Below are 5,624 nucleotides of genomic sequence, written 5' to 3'. Positions count from 1 at the left end.
ATCAAAACATACCTCACAGATAGTTAGAAAAAAGTGGTCAAAATGAGGAGAATGAACTAGTAAGGTGATATTAAATCATTCAGACTAGAAGCAATCATGTAGAAAAAGAATGCAATAAAGGCTGTGTTCTGAACAGTTGAGGACAGTCTTCTAATCCTTAGGAGCTTCTGCAAACAATAACTACATATTGGTTCCCCTGAATAGATGGATAAATTAATAAATAAGGAGATATAATACCATACAACTGAATAATATTCAGGCAAAGTAAGAAATGAAAATCATTACTGACAAGCTATTTAGAATATAACAATAACTTACAAAGTACATTTTAAAAATATTATGGTTAGCATAAAGAAAGAAAGTGAAGTCGCTCAGTCATGTCCGACTCTTTGCGACCCCATAGACTGTAGCCTACCAGGCTCCTCTGTCCATGGGATTTTCCAGGCAATAGTACTGGAGTAGATTGCCATTTCCTTCTCCAGGGGATCTTCCCAACCCAGGGCTCAAACCTGGGTCTCCCGCATTGTAGACAGATGCTTTACTGTCTGAGCCACCAGACAGTATGGTTAGTGTACGTTCTGAAAAATCTAGTTTGCAATCCCCTCTTATCTATCCTGTCCCCTCCTTCCCTATATATTTAACTAGTAGTAGTTTTGGGAGACCTGGGTTCGATCCCTGGGTTTGGAATTTCCCCTGGAGAAGGGAACAGCTACCCACTCCAGTATTCTGGCCTGGAGAATTCCATGGACTGTATATTCTATGGGGTTGCAAAGAGTTGGACAAGAGTGAGCAACTTTCACTTTCACTTTTCCATTAAGAAGACATGTAGGTAAGAATGTTAGAATTTTTGCTTCTACTTTTTTTGTAATATTATTAGATTGCTGCAAAAATAATTGCAATTTTGCATTGTTGAACTTTGCCATTTGATATTGGTATACATTCTTAAATAAATGTTATATATCATTTTAATGCACATTTCTCACTTTGTCTTTTTTTGCTAATGACTTATTATTTGCTGTTTATTTTATATTTATTTTGCACTATCGAAATGATGTTAGACAAAAAAGCAAATTTTTGAGTGATGTATTTTTATTTGAATTCAAATGGTTGAAAAGCAGTGGAGACAACTCACAATATCAACAACACATTTGGCCCAGGAACTGCTAATAAACATACAGTGCAGTGGTGATTCAAGAAATTTTGCAAAGGAGAGGAGAGACTTGAAGATGAGGAGCACAGTGACTGGCCATCAGAAGTTGACAATGGCCAATTGAGCAATCATCAAAGCTGATCCCCTTACAACTACACGAGGAGTTGCCGAAGAATTCAACGTTAGCCATTCTACCCTCATTTGGTATTTGAAGCAAATTGGAAAGGTGAAAAAGCTCATAAGTGGGTGCCTCATGAGCTGACAAAATTGTCATTTTGAAGTGTCATCTTCTCTTATTCTACACAACAACAATGAACCATTTCTTGATTGAATTGTGACATGTGATGAAAAGTGGATTTTATATGACAACCAGCAGTGTCCACCTCAGTGGTCGAACTTAGAAAAAGCTCCAAAACACTTACCAAAGCCAAACTTTCATCAAAAAAAAAAAGAAAAAGATCATGGTCACTGTTTGGTGGTCTGCTGCCAGTCTGATCCACTATAGCTTTCTGAATCTCAGCAAAACCGTTACATCTGAGAAGTATGCTCAGCAGAACGGTGAGATGCACCAGAAACTGCAATGCTTACAGCCAGCATTAGTCAACAGAATGGTCCCAGTTCTTCTCCATGACAATGTCTGGCCACACATCACACAACCAACACTTCAAAAGTTGAGTGAATTGGGCTACAAAGTTTTGCCTCATCCACCATGTTCACCTGACCTCTCACCAAATGACTATCACTTCTTCAAGCATCTTGACAACTTTTTGCAGAGAAAACACTTCCGCAACCAGCAGGAGGCAGAAAATCCTTTCCAAGAGCTCTTCAAATCCTGAAGCTCAGATTTTTATGCTACAGGAATAAACAAACTTATTTCTCATTGGCAAAAATGTGTTGATTGTAATGCTTCCTATTTTGATTAATAAAGATGTTTGAGCATACTTATGGTTTAAAATGCATGGTCTGAAACCGCAATTACTTTTGTAGCAACCTAATACATGTATTTTATTGTGCTCTTTTCCTACCAACTTTTTTGCTTTGAAAAACTTTAAACCAATGGAAAAAAATCTAAGAACATTAAATTTACATTCTATACCTTTCATTGAGTTTCACCAGTTGTTAATGTTTTGTTTATTTTCCCTCTTTACCTTTTTCATGGAATGTCTGTAAGTGGCAGGCATCATGACTTTATCTCAAGTATTTCATCATTACCTCTTAAAAGCAAGGACATTCTCCTATGTAACCATGTAAAATTGTTCACTCAGAAAATTTAACATTAGTCTAAACTCTTGTCTAATATATGATCCAACTTCGATTTCCCAGTTTTTTTTTCCAATAATGTACTTTTAGCTAATATAGAATCAGTCTCTGCTGTTGTTATTGTTTAATGACCCTGACATTTTTGAAATATTTTAAATTTTTTATTGTGGGAAATTTCAAACATATACAAAGGTAGAGAGGATAGCATAAATGAATGATCAATAATACTAGTCCCACAACTTCAAAAAATATCAACTCATGGATTATCTTGTGGGGAAATAAAGATCACCCAAATGGGAACAAGTGAAGGCTTTTTATTAAGAGGTTGCTATAGCAAGGGAGTTAGCTACCATCATTTGTGTTGGCAGAGTCTCAAAAGCAGGCAGAGGAGAGGGAAAAGTTTATATAAAATGGAAAAAAGGTATGCCTGAAGGAAGAGGTGTTGGCCTGGGGAAACTGTAGATGGGCTAACTGGAAGTACAGCATTGTATGTGATTGAGTAGGGGTGCATATTTGACTTTCCCAGCTGGGTCTCAGTTGATCCCAAAGGAAAATGAGTGAAGCTGTCAGTCATTAATCAAGTCCTGGCCTCTTGTGTTGATTGTCATAGGCATTGTTTGCCTTCCTGGACTGAGTGCTGCAGAATGTGAATCAGAATTCTGTTTTTATATTTGGCCTGGCCATTGTCTGTATATTTAAACTACTGGTCCCTGCTTTTGACCATTCTCTCATGTGCTGGAGGTAGGTGAATTCAGGGATGGCTGAAGACCCAGATCTTCGCTGCTTGGAGATTGCTTCTCTGTCTTCATGGTCAACTGTGTTGCAAGATCTGCTTGCCCTTTTTGTTCTATCATCATGGAGATCATCTGATGAGAGAATGAAGGTAGAAGCACTTCAGGCTCTGGATAGAATGTTTCAAAAGAAAATTCAGAGAGCTTTATTTGAGATGAACATTTTACTGAGGGAGAAACAAACTGTTCACAAACAGGCTTGAAGCTCCACACTGAGCAGTTACATCTTAGCTTGTGAAGCATGAGGAGGAACAACCATGTATCATGTATTGTGATTGTAATTGCCAGAAACTTACACTCTTTTGAGAGGATTAATGGTGGCTCAGCTGGTAAAGGGTCTGCCTACAATGCAGGAGACCCAGGTTCAATCCCTGGGTCAGGAAGATCTCCTGGAGGAGGAAATGGCAACCCACTCCAGTATTCTTGCCTGGAGAATTCCATGGACAGAGGAGCCTGGTAGGCTACAGTTCATGGGGTCGCAAAGAGTCAAACATGACTGAGCGATTTCACTTTGTTAACTGTAGTAGATTAGCTACGTTATACTGACATGAATAAAGCTTAAGTTTTAAGATCAGAGTCAGCATTTCAGGGAAATCAGAACAGTTCTAAGTTTTAATTGAATGACCCTTCAGTGTTTGGGCTAGGAGTGTATTCATACTGTGGCCTCGGCCTCCATTTTGGTTTCTCTTTAACAAATACAGTGGATCAACATATGACCACTATGATAAAAACAAGAACAACTACTGATTTCTGTAAAAAGATTTGGAACCAGTATCCTCACTGCTCCAGCTAGGCCAAGAGAACAAACCCAATAGACCATGAGAGTCATTTGCTTTTTCCTTAAGGCAATACATAGCCGTTCCATCTTGCCTGTTTCATTGACCATATACTACAACAAGAAGTATGAGCAATGACACAGACAGCACCGTGACCAGCCAAGAAGGGATCCAAAGCAATGCAGTTGTCCATTTACTCAGGCCAGTGGGTTGAGAAACTGATCTCTGTTCCATCTAGAGCAGACATGGTATAATTAATAACTTCTGCCAAAGTTATTGATAGGTTTCTTCCAATCTTTTATATTTGTGTGGTTCCTACCAATGGGGTGGCATCCAGTCCCATCACAGCCACTTTGCGAGGCCGGGAGGGGCTCTGCCCAAGGCGGTGGCTCCCGGAGCCAGAACACCTGTCCTCCTAATCAGGCTGCTTCTCCCGGTTGCAGGGGTCCTGCGGTGGGAGAGCAGCGGGAGCAAACTGATGCCCCACAGAGCTCTAAAGAGCCAGAAGATTTAAAGACCCAGCTTTCCGTCCATGTCTGAACCACGAGACTGAGCAGGAGAATGCGGTACGTGGTTAGAGAGCCCCGTAGGTGCCCAGGGTGGCTTTCAACAGTAGCTCAGAATGGGGAATTATTCAACTATCATTAGATTTCTTGGAGCAGGAAATGACAACCCACTTCAGTATTCTTGCCTGGAGACTCCTGTGGACAGAGGAGCCTGGTGGGCTGCTGTCCATGGGGTCGCTAAGAGTCAGACAGGACTGAGCAACTTCACTTTCACTTTTCACTTTCATGCATTGGAGAAGGAAATGGCAACCCACTCCAGTGTTCTTGCCTGGAGAATCCCAGGGACGGGGGAGCCTGGTGGGCTGCCGTCTATGGGGTCGCACAGAGTCGGACACGACTGAAGTGACTTAGCAGCAGCAGCAGCAGTGCACTGAACCGTTACAGAATAGCACCACAGCTGAATGTGGTCTCTGAATACAGACCGGCTTGGTTTCAGATTCATTTTCTAGCAACTACTAGTTGTGTCCAAGGCTGTAATAAGAGGAAAATAGTACCTATAATATCTATCTTATAAGGCTGTTAGGATTAAGTTAGTGAATACATAGCAGTTTTAAAAAACAGTGCCTGGTTCACAAGGTGTTCAACAAATATTAGCCAATATTGACTCTCAGTAAAAGCAGTAGCCAAGATTATTAGAATTACAAAAATATAAGGACATTTTGAAGATGTCAGCAAACCCAAGGCTTCTTCTAAAGTCTCTTGTTTATATTTCTTTATAAAACCACCCAGCTCTGAATTATATTTCTTTATATGACCATCCAACTCTGAATCATTCTGGCAGCAATTCCAGTCAGAACCTTGTTTTGCTCAGCTGATTACCATCTACTCACCTCCACAACTTCATTATCACCATCTCTACCTTCCCGCAGAGCCAGATGCCAACAGCTAACCATGAGTACTGGGAGTATTACAACCTCTTTAACTTAAGAGCAGGAGCAGGTCAAAACTCCTATTGCCTATTCAGGATGCATGTAGCCCAGGGTACTTCCCTCCCTCCCCGTATCCCCGCCCCACCCGCCGACCACAGCCGGCTGGGGCTGCTGGGACATCCTCCAAGCGCTGCTGCCTCCTGCCTCCTGGC

At 40.9% G+C, this 5,624-nt stretch overlaps 1 long non-coding RNA gene across 1 annotated transcript; it reads right to left on the bottom strand.

The window, feature by feature from the left end:
* Positions 1-2,565: 2,565 nt before the first annotated feature.
* On the bottom strand, positions 2,566-5,531 carry LOC123327881. The gene is made up of 2 exons (XR_006542558.1): positions 5,374-5,531; positions 2,566-3,276 (listed from the first exon to the last, which is right to left on the bottom strand). It is a non-coding gene; the product is annotated as an uncharacterized LOC123327881 (long non-coding RNA).
* Between the last annotated feature and the right edge of the window lie 93 nt (positions 5,532-5,624).

The sequence above is a fragment of the Bubalus bubalis genome, chromosome 10, assembly GCF_019923935.1.
Source record: "Bubalus bubalis isolate 160015118507 breed Murrah chromosome 10, NDDB_SH_1, whole genome shotgun sequence".
Lineage (NCBI taxonomy): Eukaryota > Metazoa > Chordata > Mammalia > Artiodactyla > Bovidae > Bubalus > Bubalus bubalis.
This window is presented reverse-complemented; position numbering and strand designations above follow the sequence as displayed.